The sequence below is a fragment of the Sinohyriopsis cumingii genome, chromosome 15, assembly GCF_028554795.1.
Source record: "Sinohyriopsis cumingii isolate HCF-2022 chromosome 15, ASM2855479v2, whole genome shotgun sequence".
Lineage (NCBI taxonomy): Eukaryota > Metazoa > Mollusca > Bivalvia > Unionida > Unionidae > Sinohyriopsis > Sinohyriopsis cumingii.
In genome coordinates, this window is record NC_142975.1 from 36175528 (window position 1) to 36191473 (window position 15946).

Sequence of the window (15946 nt, forward strand, 5' to 3'; positions counted from 1 at the left end):
AGTACGTACTGAAAGACTTCAGCGAGGGGTCTACATCCATACCAGGGCTGACGGCAAGCTATTCATCTTCGCTTGTTTCCGTGCTAGGATTAAAGTCACAGAGGTCCTCATTTGTGACTTGCTCTTCGCCGACGATGCAGCCTTAACATCACACGTGGAACATGGACTTCAGCAGCTCGTATGCCACCTCTCCCACGCTTGTAACAAGTTTGAACTGACCATCAGTTGGAAGAAAACGAACGTCATGGCGCAGGATTCAGACTCCCCTCCATCAATCACCATCGACGGGTACAACTTGGAAGTTGTTGAGAAAATCACATACCTCTGGTCTACCATCTCCAGCTCGCTCTCCATTGATTCTGAGGTGAACAGCAGGATTGCCAAGGTAGCAGTAGTGATAGTCAGACTGCATCCAAGGGTCTTGAACAACCTCAACCTTGCTGAAAAAAACAAACTGTGCGTCAACCAGGCCTGCGTCCTCAGCACACTTCCGTACTGCAGCGATACATGTACATTCTATGCGAGACATGAGAAGAAACTCAACAGCTTCCGCCTGAGATCCATACGCGCATTCTGCACATCCAGTGGCAGGGCAAGGTATCCACCACAGAGGTTCTGGAACGTACCAACATGAACATGCTGTTCTGAATTCTCAGCGAGTAGCGCATTCTCTGGTTCAGCCACGTCAAGATAATGAATCCAGGCCGCTTTCCCGATGATCTGCTATACGGGGAGCTAGCAGAAGGCGCACGACTGACCGTACCACCACATCTGCGTTACAAAGATATCCAAAAGAAGGAAATGAAGATAACCAACATCAACGTCAGCGACTGCGAGAGCTGTGCTAACAACCGCTCCACCTGACGCCTAGCTGTCAGACAGGCCATTCAAAAACCCGAGGAAGACAGGAAAATAAAACACGCTGAAACGAGAAACGTGAAGAAGGCGAAACAACAACTACACCATCCTATCCCGTGGCCGATCGGAGGCCAACACCTGCATGATCGCGACAAGGGGAGCACACTACTTGAATGGACTCATAAATAAGCAATTTTCCACTGCTGGTCCGTGTTGGTACAAATACCTTTCGCTCAAATACACCTGTAATGCCTTCTTCTTGGTACATATTCATGCTTTCGATGTTAAACTTTCAAAGTATCCTTTTGAAGTCAGTTGCCTCCACGATGTTGGTTAGATGGCATTACATACCACGGGAGGCGACTCATGAAATCAAATAGATGTCGCTAGGACAAAGCACTAAAATATCTACTCGATCCGCCTAGATGTAATTACGGTTAGCATATGGTAACATTGGCTTGCGATGTTGAAATATAGGTATTTGCAGCTTTTAATCATAATGTCATATGGGTTAGAATATTCTTCTTTTCTTTGTTCTAATATTTTAATCGTAATCATCCATAACTTTTGCACACTTTGTGGCATGAAAGTCTGCCGAGTGTTGGGCTTATACAATGGGGCTCATTTTAACACATCCTTAATTAATTCGTCTTAAATCTTTCATGTAACGTTTTTCTGATATTCACTTGAATTGTTTTCTATTTCTGTTTCTTGATCCTTTGTCTGTAACGAAAACAAGGTACATATCTTTCATGTCTCTCCCTCACTAATGAGTGTCGACTGGGACATTGTTCGGCCTTTTCTGTCAAGTCGATAAAAGAACCTCAGAAACAGTAGTGGGAATACACATAAAATTTATGAAATTGTTGATTCACTTTCGGCGGAGTGTACCACATATTAAAAAGTCGAATATTCCATTTTTAACATTGTCTCCTTTCTCCGCCACACACGTCATGTGAACAAAGTAGTTCCTAATAGTATTGCTAATGGCGGCGAAATACACATTAAATAGCGAAATACACATAAGATTTCTTTCTGGACTTGACAGAAAAGTCACAAGATGTTCCGATTGTTTTGGATGTATGTACCGGGCATCATGTAAGTCTCAAAAAGTGAAATGTTTGATAATATGTTGTAGTCAGAAGGTACAAGTGTGCTTACATTGTACACAACCCGCTGTAATAACAAACAAATATAAATGCATGTACTGGAACACTGTGTACATCAAATAATGCTTGCAATATTAAACTTCAGTAGGATTCAACCCTGCATTTATTCGAATTCTGTGTACGTCCATATCAGTAGATGCACTTGAATTTTGTGTGCGTCAGTAAATTAATGTAATATTTAATTTCAGTAGGATTTTCCCATTGTAGAATTTACATCTTCCTGATTTCATGTAAGTTTCACTAATATTGTATGCGAATACATAGATAATAAAGTACAACTATGCAGTATAGGAAAACGATTGTGCTTTCATTAAAATGTCATATTTTTTATGGTCAATATAAATGTCGTATTTGCAATCACTTTAACAATCAGACATGATGATGGTGTTGATGATGATGATGATGATGATAATGAATAATCATAATAATAATATTATTATTATTATTATTATTAGTAGTAGTAGTAGTAGTAGTAGTATTGACCGTCATAGCCTCGTCAGTCAGAAACCTATCTCACTGAGCTTTATAAATTTTGTACAATAAGAATGTGGTACAAAATGTCTTAAAGCACTGAGATCAAGAAAATATATATTTCTAACATATTCAGCTCAACAGATTTACAGAAATTATATCTCGCTTAGAAATGAGTATCTGGTTGTAATTCTTTATATGTGTGCCCCTCGCAAGCTTCCAACTGGTAACATTTGAGGTGCTCCCCCATCCCCCACCCCGCCCATGGCAGAAAGTTTACAAGAATTTTATATGTTTGTGACTTTATCCGGTATCCGATCCAAATAAAACAGGTTATTTTCATGACATCTCCCTTTTCTGTTGAATTCGGTTTTTTAAAGTATCCCTTTCGGTCCTTTTTTGCTTTTCATTGAGAGATCACACGCGATTTTTCGTGAAATCGGCAGTATTACACAGGGGGGTATTTTTTTTCTTTTTTTCTAATCATGTGGAGTCTTATGGTCCCTAACCCTGTATGCCACACATCGTGCAAGTATTTCATTAACATATTCTGCTTTTTTTAGGATTTAATCCCTGCGCATGCCTTCCATACTTCTTTCCAGTTAACCTGTCTGTTCCTTTCTTCCACGTTAATGGTGGTGTACCTGCTGAGGTCTTTTCTAATCAATTTGTGTATTTCTTTATCATAACTTACCTCCCACCGCAGTTGTTTTGTCCCTATAATTTAGTAAGACTTGCTTTATATTGTGGTACCTTCTCGGTGCCGCTAGTTGTTTAACTAATACATGCATACATTCATACATACATATGTGTGTATATATATATATATATATATATATATATATATATATATATATATATATATATATATATATATATATATATATATATATATATATATATTGAGGGACCCCGAGTGGCTTAGTGTTGTAAAGCGCTCACCGCTACGGATCACTGCCATCTCACCTTTGTCTGCATGGGTTCGAGACACGGGGTCGGCCAATGTAGGTATGTGAGAAAGTTTGCCAATAGCTTCTCGTGGGTAGGTGGTTCTTTCCCTTGTTCTTCCTCCGCCATTAATACTGGCCGCCATATAGTTGTAATTCAATATTCGCTATCCGGATGTCAAACGCAAATGAGACTTTTTGGCCTTCTAAGCAAAATTCGATGCATTAATGCGTCCCTAGACTGCAACTCTACTAGACTACATATAGCTCAAATGAACCTAAACCTAGAGGAGAATGATGAATTACAAACAGAAAAAAGGAAATTGATTGAATAAGTAAGAAAAGATAGTATACCCCAGGATAAATATGTACTCAACTGAGAAGTGCTAGAAAACCCTAAAGAAACAGGAAGCTCTGTAATGACAACTAATGCAGAGGAAGCAGAGAAAGAGCCATAAGAAATAACGTACAACACAAGATTCTCCAACATTGACGTTACAGCCATAATGGTGGATGATAACTCTCAGAAAAGTCAAGAGTGGGACAAAGATTTAAGCCCGAACAAAACGGGTAGATTGCTAACCCCTAGCAAGGAAGAGCACATACTGCTTAAAAACAGATTGAATGTGCTGACAGAGGAGGAGAGCTCTCTGTAGGGTGAGCCCCCTTCAGTAGAAACAGGGCCGGTGGACCTCATTGGACTAAAGCCATTAACGCCAACACCGATGACTAAAATAAGATTCAAAAAAGAAAAAATGGTACAATCTCTATTCAGCTCCTAGCAGGCAGTGATAATACACTGCCGGAGGACAAAGACTCACAAAACACACAAAGCGAAAGGATGACAACAGTTGTAAGAAAAGATGGCGGATAAACCTCAAAATGAGACAAAAGGACAGGACACGGAAAGCGACACGGATAGTGCAAATAGACAAGGACAAAGGAAGTGAAAGCGAGGAAGAGGACGAAGACAATACTAAAATTGACACGGAAATAGAAGAAACGGAACTGCAAGAGAGAGAACACAGAGACAGATAACAAAGACGAACTAAATGATAATTCTAACAGTAGAAATGATGGTGGGGCTGCGTGGGCGGTGCCCCCGGCAAAATAGACAGTAGGCCTACAAATAAAAAAATCATTAAATTGTTAATAGTCATAATCATACACTTATAAACATTAGTAAGGAATAGTATCAGGAGATGCGGGAACCTGATGTGGAAAATAATGGAAGGAAAAAACTTCAGTTTAGCTTCAATAAATACAAATGGACTTGATAGAATAAAATATTTAAATTAATTAAATAAACTGAATATGATATCATTTTAGTACTCGAAACTCATAATAAGTTTTCAAAAGAACTAGTAGCAATGATAGAAGATAAACTGAATGCTATAGTAATTCTTAATAATTACAAAAAGGATGATACGAGAGAGGTCGGGGTGGCAACAATAAACAGAAATATAAGGTATTTAAATTGAGATACTGTAAATGAAAAGGTATTTTTTGCAGGGAGAATGCCACATAGATTAGTATCAAATTTTCATATAATAAATGTTTATTTTCCAGCAAATAAATATATAAAAAAGCAAGTTTTAATGGATAATATGCATAAATACCTAAATAATAACTCAATGGAAAACTTAATAATGGGAGGTGATTTTAACTGGGTTGGAGCAAATAACGATAGAACATTAGAACTCACACCACATGATATAATTTTTAAACAAGAAATGTAAAATCTTTTATAAAGGCATAAGTTGATATATATAAGAAGAAAAATATTATTAGAATTAAATACATTGATGAATATAATGATAAACAAGCCAGTAGGCTAGACACATTTTATGAAACCAATTATGGAGAGGATATCTATAAAGTGCTGAAATAACAGAAGATTAAAAATCGGATCATATGTTAATAAATATAGAAATTTGTTTAAAAAATATGGTTAAATGGGGAAAGGGGGTATGAAAAATCAATAATATAATGTTAGAGGAAAATGAATTTATAGAGACAATTAATAAAGAAACTGGAGAATTCGTCAAACGAGGAAACAGAGACATTATTAGAAAATGGGATAGTTTAAAAAATATATTTAAGAATATTGCCAAGAAGTTTTCAAGAAAAGAAGAGAACTGCAGAAAATGGAGAAGGAGGAAATTTAAAAAAAAAACAACTAGGGAAAACAAATGCATAGGAAAATAAAAACAAACTAAGAGAAAGATTCAATAAAATTTTAGAAGAAGAAAATAAAGGAAGGGAAATAAGGGCAGGGAAGTTTACAAAGTTCTATCAAAAAGCAGAAGGATTGTATAGGCAAGCAGATCTGAGAATGGGTGGGGAAAATCATCTAGAACAATTAAGGAATAACAACAAAATGTTAACAGAGAAAACGGAAATCAAGGATCAGTTAGAGAATATTATACTGGATTATATAAAACTCAAAATATTGATACAAAAATCATAAATGAATATTTAAATGGAATAAGATGTGAGAGAATATCGTCAAAACATAGAGACAAATGTGCCGAGTTCAAAACATAGAGACAAATGTGCCGAGTTCAAAAGAAGAAGTACAGAATACAAAGAAACAACATGCGAAAGGGAAACCCCAGACAGAGGCGTACTCACTGCGGAATTCTATCAAACATTCCAAGGTGAGTTATCGCCGATCTTTGAATCATTGTACAGTAATATATTTTTAAAATAATGAAACAATGTCGCCGTCAATGAGGGAGGGTTTCATCACATTAATCTACAAAGGAAAGCGAGATAGGGAAGACTTCAAAAATTGGAGGCCATCTTCCTCCTAGACATATATTATAAGATTATATGTAGAATCCTAGCAAATAGAGTAAAGATGGGAATGTATAACATAATAAATATAAACCAATCATGTGGGGCAAAAGGGAGGGATATTCAAGATAATATATTAAGCATAAAAACAGTGATATATTTTATACAGGAAACATGTCAGAAGGGTGCCATGGTTTTTGTCGGCCAAGAAAAGGCTTTTAATGAATTGGAACATAACTACGTACAGAACGTTCTAGAAAAATTGGGATTTGGAAATTATTTCCGAAGATGGACTAAAATCCTGTACAAAACGATAACTTTAAGAGTACTGGTAAATGGTGCAATCACGGAGAAATTTGAGATACAGAGGTTAGTGAGGCAACGATGCTCACTGTCAATGCTATTATACGTGATAGCAATTGAAATCCTAAGTATAAATATAAGGAAAAACCAAAACATTGAGGTGATAAAAAATCACAATTTAAAAGAAGAAGTCAAAATGCTTCAACGTGCAGATGATTGTGCTAACTTCATACGGGATCCAATATCCTTTAAGCACCTGGTAAAATAATTTGAGTATTTAGGAAACGCTTTCGAGGTAAAAATAAATCATGATAAAACTGAGATACTAAAAATAGGAAACTGGCCGGGAAAATCATCCTGGACTCCCCCATCCTATCTGATAAAAGATCACTTAAAAAGCATTAGGAGTTTTTTTATGGAAAAGAAGACGAGTTGGAACACTACAAGAACATGATAAAGAAAATCAAAGAAAACACTAGTATCTGGGCACTTACGCCTCTTTGCATAATGGAGCGGGCATAAGTGGCCAGGACATATTTGTGCTCAAACATAAACTACATACTAAAATCAATAGATATTGAAAACAAGAAACTAAATAAACTAGACAACGAAATTATTAAATATATATGGTGATACAAGACACGCTATATAAAGAAGCAAACCTTATATAGGGCGAACAATGGGGTGGGGGGACTAGCATTACCCAGCCAAATACTACTGAAATGTACCAACAATATAAATAGAATAAAAAGAATAAATACCGAATCTAAAACATCATGCGATGCCCTGTACGTATACTGGTAGGGGTTTGCAATCAGAAATAGATAAGATATATACAAAAATAAAACCCTAGCAAAACAACTGGAAGTACCCAGAAAATTTAAGAATATCAAGTAACTTTTCGTTAAATATAGAGACAGAAGAAACTTATGGGGAGTGGATATATATAAAACTTATGAACGGTTGAGGGAGGATATAAGAAAAAAGTATGCGGAGCAAAGTTGAGCAGGAAAATTGGGATGTAAATTGGGACAGGGCATTGGAGCACTGATCAAACATAAGATCCCTAAAGATGCAAAGCCTTATATTTAAATATATGCACAACTCATGGCTAACAGGGGAAGTAGCCATGATAATGCATATAATTAAAATAATGCCAAAATGTCCGATGTGCAAGACAGTAAATTTCACAAAGGTAATGCAATAGTGAAATGTAAAAAAAAAAAAACCTGAAAGAATTAACTTAATCACGGAAATATGTAAAATAGAGAAGTACCGGACTAATAATATTGTTATCAACAAGTGACCTGATAAACAAGATATCATAACTATGGGGGTAAGATGGGGGATGACTTCGGTTTACAGCCCATTAATAGTTAGTGTGTATTAATTATTGTATAAGTTGTAATCATTAAACTGAAACTAAATAATGTGGGATGATTAAACTTGCACAGGACACTGTGTTGACATTTAAGAGCTTGTTTATTAAGTGTTGACACTTAAGCTTACAATTCACTAGCTATACTCTGGATATAACAGGCATGGAAACTTTGAGTGGGATGCCAGGAACTTGACAAGATATTTATGATAAAGAGCTAGTTAACAGATATCACTTAATCAACAAACGAGAACATATTTTGAGGACTTGAGAAATTATTTAAATTTCAAATGGAAAATCTTAGACGTCTTAGGATAATTCGCAGTCTTAGAAAGGAATATTTGTACTTTACATATTAGCATACGCGAGTAAATATGTAAAACACGACACTAGTTAAATCGACATTTCTTTCAACATTGCGTCACGAACAATAGCATACTGTTATTACCAATAATTTCGTAACAAGATTACTAGGGAATATCCGAACATTAGTTGCTAATGGAAACTATTGAAGTACCAGTATGAAAAGGAATCGACGTACGTATCACCTTAAAAAAATACCGTTGTTTTTTCCGTGCACTATCTCTCTATCTATCTTACTCATTCTCTCTCTCTTTCTCTCTCTCTCTGTATATATATATATATATATATATATATATATATATATATATATATATATATATATATATATATATATATATATATATATATATATATATATATATATTGTTTATTTATATGGTGGGGAAGGAAATTAATCTTTCAATAAATATTCCTGATTTGATAAATGCGATAGTTTAAAGGACAGATGGGAGACATTACTAATTTTCCAAGAAAAGCTCATACATTTGTTCTCTTAACCTTGTTCCCTTGGTCCTCTAAATCGTTTGCCAGGAAGTTCAAAAGAAACCATGTCAAACTTGAAAAGGAATACAACCGCATTGCAATTGTAAAGAACAATTCAATCAAAAGAGGTAAAAAAATTGGTAAATCTGCCAGGTGGTGCTTTGAAACATAGTTGGCTAAAATTGAACAGGATATATTAGTTTCTAGTTATTATATTCGGCGAGAAATACAGATAATCAAGCGGGGTAACATAAATAGCTAGAAAACTAATACCTTTTATATTTATGTTCACTAAAAAGATTGTTAAAGTTCACAGGTGGGATTTATTTATCTGCATGCAATACTGTACATCGCGTAATCTCTTTGCCTACAATTAACTGGATGTAACACTGTTAAGGTAGGTGATCGCGTACGTCTTCAATTCTTACACGCCATATGTTCTCACCGGCATTATAGCCGGCAAATAGATTGTCCGACAGTGTCGTGGAATTGAATGTTGACTCTCGATGAATTGTTAGTATCTCGAGTGTTTAACCGATTTACTGGAGCTGGTATTCATCTTTAAATGTATTATTGCTTATAATCCGCTATCTCCCTCCTTCTCTCTCTCTCCCTGTCTCTCATTCTGTCTCTCTCTCTCTCTCTCTCTCTCTCTCTCTCTCTCCTCACTGACAGAGAATATACATACTTATTACACAGTAGGGTTTATTCCAACGGATGTTTATTAGGGATTTACCAGAGTTTATGAATGTATCACGCACAACCCCTCCCCCGCCGTGATACAAAGGGGGACGAATGGACAGGCCTGACTTCTGAATAGAGGGTATGGACAAGATCTACTAAATACAGAATAAGGGGAGGACCAACACTCTATCTAGGAACTGCACACAGCTATGATCTTTACTCAATGACCTTTATTTGTACTTGTCAAATAGCATTAAACATTTCCTTACACACAAAGAAAAGTCCACTTCTTTGATACTTCACATTGTTTGCACATTCTAAAACAATGTTAAGCGCTGGACAGTATTTTTAGAACTGTACACTTCAGTCTTTTGTAATACATCTGTAGAGCTTGACCAGGTTACGGATAATGAAATGTCCCTGAAATGACCTTAGAAAATGAAGTAATCCCTTTCTGTACTGGGCTTTTTCCGTTAATACGATTGTCGTGAATGAACAATAAAAAGATTAATATGGTATAAGTTATAATATTGGACCATACCGAAAACCATTCTGAACAGTCAGATGGAGTCTACTCTATAATGGAACTAGAGGATAGAGTGCAAAACTCTGATTAGTTGACGAGGCTCTCACTTTCAGCCCTTGGCGCATAGAAATAAAAATATCAGGACCACATAGCACTGTCCACATGCATCAGTATTGTACTGATATAGATTGCTACGTCAAAATTATAACAGTGCTTTCTTCTAAGTCCATAGTGTAGTTTTTAATCCTGCCATGCGCATTTTATTCATGTAACCCTCCTCGAAATACGATGAATTATAAAACTATAGGAATACTTATTGTTATCAATTAATTTGCCTGCTAGAATACTAATATATGATACAGCAATTTATTAATTGATTTATTCAATGTCTGACTGATTGATTTGATTGTTGTTTGGTAAGTTGGTTGGTCAATTTGTCTATCATTTTTCTTTCTTTCTTTTTTCTTTCTTTCTTTTCGTTCTTTCGTGCTTTCTTTCTTTTTCCTTTCTTTCTTTCTTAAATTTATAATAATTTTAATAAACTTGGGCACTTTACCCATTTTGAGATTTCTATAGTCGAAGTAAATGGAAACTGAAATATTCCAATCGTTAAATTAAATAATCATGTGTTTGTACCATTGTGACAATTGCCGAGCGAATGATATGTTAGTTGTATATACAGTTCTGGTTCTGTGGGGCAAAAACATAAGTACCATAGAAAGTTGAAAATTAAAAGAGTATCTAGGTCAACTTAAAAACAATCAAACAATCTAAGAAAGACGAGAGGAAATAGGAAATGAATGATAATGTGCTGGCCTCGCTCTTCAGCTGAGCCCTTCTCAATGACAAACTAAATAAAAATGTCGCGTGACTCATCCGATTAAAACAGATAATTGTGATGAACAATACTCTTTTGCCTCTTTTTACTTGGAACTAATCAGATTAAATCAAAGATTAATTTAGTGGGTTTAGTCATTGTTTAGAGTTTGAATAATTCGAATGACGTAAACTCTTTCATGAATGGGGATATTTGTAATAATTTACTGATATATTAGAGTCAGTTGTATATACTTGGGCAGTTCAGTGTGAACAGTTATATATACTTGGACTGAGTCCTTTCGTTTCTTAATAAGGAACATATATTTTTTTTATTTAGTTGTGGACATCTGTATAGTGAAGATAGAAAAAAGTTAGGTATAATCCACGTGTTTATTTACACGGACAAAGAGGAGTTGCTAGCTGGTATGAATTGTGGAATACTATGTTCATTTTTGCCCGTCAAAACCCATACCCTTTCGTTGTCTCTCTAGAAATGGTGTGATGCCACCAATATCGTCACCGTAATTGTTGCATAACATCTACAAAACAATACTGGACTTGTTGTATATACTGTATATTATACCACATATATATTTGTTTTAAATCCAGAACAAAATTCAAAGAAGGTTGTATTTTATTCACAGGTGCTGCAGAGTGTTCATTTTTATGTAGCACTTCACTGGACAGATGAAAATAGTGTTAAATCAATGAGCACACATCGGACAAAGAAGAATAAAAGTAAAACGTAAGTAAAAAGACTAGACTGCAAAACAGACATTTTAAGTCCGTCTAGTAAGGCTTATACAGGTGGTCCTCGAATTCAGGCCAGAAAGCATACTTAGTGCAAAAAGAGTTGCATATCTTTCTAGATATGTATATAATTATTGTTATTTTAATATGTGTATTCAGTCTTAACCGTTTCATCGTTCTGGATTGCTTTTCTGTGATGAATAGAGCGCTATCCTTGTCACACTTTGTATTTCTATTATCTGTACGTAGTTTAGACAGTAATTCACAACAGCAATAAACACTTGGTGCTTTGTCGGCAAAAATCTGATTCACGTGAACTTAGACCTATTAGAAAAAAAACCCAAAACAAAACAAAAAAAAAAAAAAACAACCAGGTGAATGTTACAATAAATCCTATGAGATCAATTTTATAAATTTATTCATCTAGATTTTGACTTTTTAAGCATAAATCCGAAGAGTGTTTATGTTGACAAAAATATAGATAGAGACATAAAAAAATCAGAGAGAGTGAATGAGAGTATAAATTATGTACACACCACAAATATATAATATTGATCGTAATGCTGCATGTTAAATAATTATTATTTAAGGGGCCAGGGGCCAGATTTTATGTACAAATTAATATCGCTTCCACCTGCTAATATAAAAAGTCATAAAAAATAATACATCAGTGAGGTAAAAAGTCAATATTTTTGGATAGGTATTATGAAGCACATCATAATCATATCACACACTTGAGCTGACAAGTCTAGTGAAGTTCTTAGAATAAAATGTTTATTCACCCCAACCCCTATTGTATACATGCATTGTTCACATCCGAAGGTAATTTTTGAAAGCATGTCGTGCTCACAGTGCAAACGCAAGCCCTTTCCCTGGGTGATACTTTTGAAAAACATTGTCTACTAAAGAGTTTGACACAATTCAGAATAGTTGTCATCCAAGCCGTTATTGAGATATTCTAATTGCCTTGAACTCATGTGTCTACTGCTATGGTTGGCGGGCCCCAAGTGGCCGAGTGGTCTAAAGCGCTCACCGTTCCGGATCATTGCCATCTCACCTCTGTCTGCGTGGGTTCAAGTCCAAGGCTCGGCTAGCGTGGGTACGTGGGAAAGGCTGCCAGTAGCTTCTCGTGGGTCAGTGGTTCTTCCTTGGGTTTTCCAGGGTTCTTCTTCCACCAGTTATATTGGCCGCCATGTATAGCCTATCTTGTGCTGAAAAATGGCGTTAAACCCTAGAACAACCAACTAGCTATGGTTGGCTAGCTCTGCTTTCCAGCCGACCATTGGTATTTCAGTTGCTACATAATGTGCAGTGACTATGGGAGGTAGACATGCCTCACATCGGTTTCAAGAACAACACAAACCTGAAACACCTAGTCACAAATATATCCATCTCTTTAATTATTACACAATAATAGCTCAAAATCTCACACCATACCCTTAACTTAAGAAATTTGCCATGGGCCAATATGCGAATCTGCCCGCTGCCACCAAAAGTGCCTGTGAAAAGAGATGGACTCAGGCACACCCTCCTGTAATTTTTGTTTCCTTCTTTTTCCATTAGTTTAATTGATTTCAGGTTTTAGCTACAGATGAGATTCAGTATCAAAGTTCCGTGATATATATATAGGCTATACATCGCGGCCAGTATTAATGGCAGAGGAAGAACCCGGGAAAACCCCGGAAAAAGAACCACCGACCCACGAGAAGTTACCGCCAAGCTTTCTCACATACCCACATTGGCCGAGCCCGTGTCTCGAACCCATGCAGGCAGAGGTGAGAAGGCAGTGATCCGTAACGGTGAGCGCTTTAGAACACTCCGCCACTCGGGGTCCCTGAAATTAGTGTACTACTACAACTATTAGTACCAATAGTAATAATCATAATAATAATTACGAAAATGACAACAACAACAATAATAATAATACATTAATAATAGATTATTAATAATAATAATAACAATGATAATAATAATTACAATTATTATTATTATCATTATCATTATTATTATTATTATTATTATTATTATTATTATTATTATGTTACTGATTGTTTCGTGGATGAATTGACGCATATAATATCTCTTTATTTCAGTCTGAACTATGTACGAACGATCTAATTCCGTTTTCAATGTGACTCTTTATATGGACGGTAGGGCTGATTGCGAAGCATCGGCAGAAAGTGCACTGCCTTCAGCGTGGCACGAATTCCCCGAGTTTTCGGGGTCAAGCACTATTGATCCCCGTCTAAGTCTCGCAGCAGTCAAGGCGATAGAAAGCAACAATATGTTGCCAATTATAAAAGAAGAATTAAAAAGCAAAATTCAGTTTAAGAGGATGACAGGGGGAAGAGAAGAACTGATGGTTGATTTCACTGAAAAGCCCAAAGCTGAGGTACCTCAACTTTTGTACAATGTTAATCAAATAATTATTGTTCTGATTACGATATTATGGTATTTTATGTTTCCGTTCTTTTTAGCTTTTAGTTACAAACTTGCCTTTGTACTGCACATTTAATGACTGTTTTAAGTTTTGATACCAATTTCTAATAAGAACATTTACCTATATCAACAGATCAATTCGTTCAGCATTTTACATCATCTGATATAGTAGTCCGAAAAACCCAACTATGAATTTTCAAACATAACGGGACCGCATTTCTAAAATACATTGTCCATAGAGCATGAATATACAGCAGTAGTAATCGAAATACATTCTGACACAATCACACAGTTGTGCCTTGAACTTCTGTGGGGTGTATATGGGTTCAGTTTCAATTTTCTCCATTATTGTCAGAGTTTTGAACATTGTTTACAATCTCTTTTAAATGAAGGGTTTAAGGACAAGTTCGCACAAGTAATGTCGACTAGGGCCGGCCTTTGGCGGATTGGTCCGATTTGGACCAATCGGGCAAAGCGCTCACAGGGGCCATGCGCGTTAGGAATTTGTAAAACTAAAGCGATGGAAGAAAATTTTTAATTTAATATCATATAAAACTTGTTTAAAAGTTTATTTCTAAATCCCGTGATCAGAGGGGGCCCCGCGCGTAAATCAAGGGGGCTCAGCCAAAAGGATCCAAATCGGGACCAGCGTTTTCTAAGTCCTTTCCTCATGTCGACAGATATAAATGTTTGATTTGAATAGTTGATATTAGTATTAATCTTATTATCAGTTGACAGCCGAAGAAAAGGAGAAAGTTCAAAGGAGACGAGAACAGAACAGAATGGCGGCAAGAAGATTCCGCGAGAAGCAGAATACACTGGGTACGCAACTGCAGAAGGTAAGCTTTTGCACTTAAAAAGTTTTTTTTTTTAAAAACCAAAAAAAAAAAAAAACCAAAAAAAAAAATAACAAAGTAAAACAAACAAACAAACAAAAATAAAAACCAAAAAAAACAAAACAGATAGGTTTTCTTGGATATTCTTTTATAGTGTCTTTAATGGACATAAGGAAAAGAAAAGCAGGTAACGTAAACTCCAATTTGGGTATGATCCAAATTTGTAAGAGAAAGATTTGTTGAAATATGCACGACGACTAGGATTGGAGAAACAAAGCTCGAGATTAAGCAAGTTAAGCAGAGATTTACCTTTATTGACAAATGCTTGAAATGTAAGATTTAGCTTGAACAAACGCTATAGAATGAAAGATGAAACACTTTTAGAATATTCAAAAATTATTGTATTGGGGTAAAGTTGAGGAAATAAATACCATTAAATATACAGTAGCGATTACGTATAAAGTAATCGGATTCGTATATATAAATTTCCTTCTCGTGTTTTGATGACTGCCGAAAGACCATTTGCTAACAGTGCATTAATCCTGATGCGTCTGATTGTGTTTGTGCTGATGCTGCTGATTTTATTATTATTATTATTATTATTATTATTATTATCATTATTAATAGCAGTAGTAATAGCATATAATCCAATATATATATATATATATATATATATATATATATATATATATATATATATATATATATATATATATATAATTTATTTATTCATATTTACACCATTCCTTTCAGGAAACACAGGAACTTGAATCTAACAACACATCCTTGAAAAATCAAATACGAGAGCTAAGGAAAGAAAAGGAAATTCTTTGGAGGCAGCTTCAGTCACACCTGTCTGTTTGTTCTAACGTCACTGGCACCTATATGCAGCCAAGTTTCCCATCGTGACGGTTGTAGAAGCCGATTTACAGTTGTATGAGGCCCCTTAGAGAGATAAGGCATTCTGGACCAAGTATTGTTTTGTTCTCCATTGTATAATTACTCAGGTTAACTCAGTCGGTATACAGGGTCCCATTTAAACGAGCGATCCGACAAAATATTCCTCCGGATCCGTCAATGAGACGCAATTATTGAACAAAAGAGGACAAAATATGAGGTTC

At 35.5% G+C, this 15946-nt stretch overlaps 1 long non-coding RNA gene across 2 annotated transcripts in view; it reads left to right on the forward strand.

Moving 5' to 3' along the window:
• Positions 1-13936, forward strand: part of LOC149781606 (uncharacterized) — a 42669-nt gene extending 28733 nt beyond the window's left edge. For both annotated transcript variants that reach the window (XR_016414514.1, XR_016414515.1), the window contains exons 2-3: positions 11445-11545; positions 13644-13936. This is a non-coding gene — a long non-coding RNA (uncharacterized LOC149781606). The remainder of the gene's footprint in view (positions 1-11444; positions 11546-13643) is intronic.
• The last annotated feature ends 2010 nt before the right edge of the window (positions 13937-15946 follow it).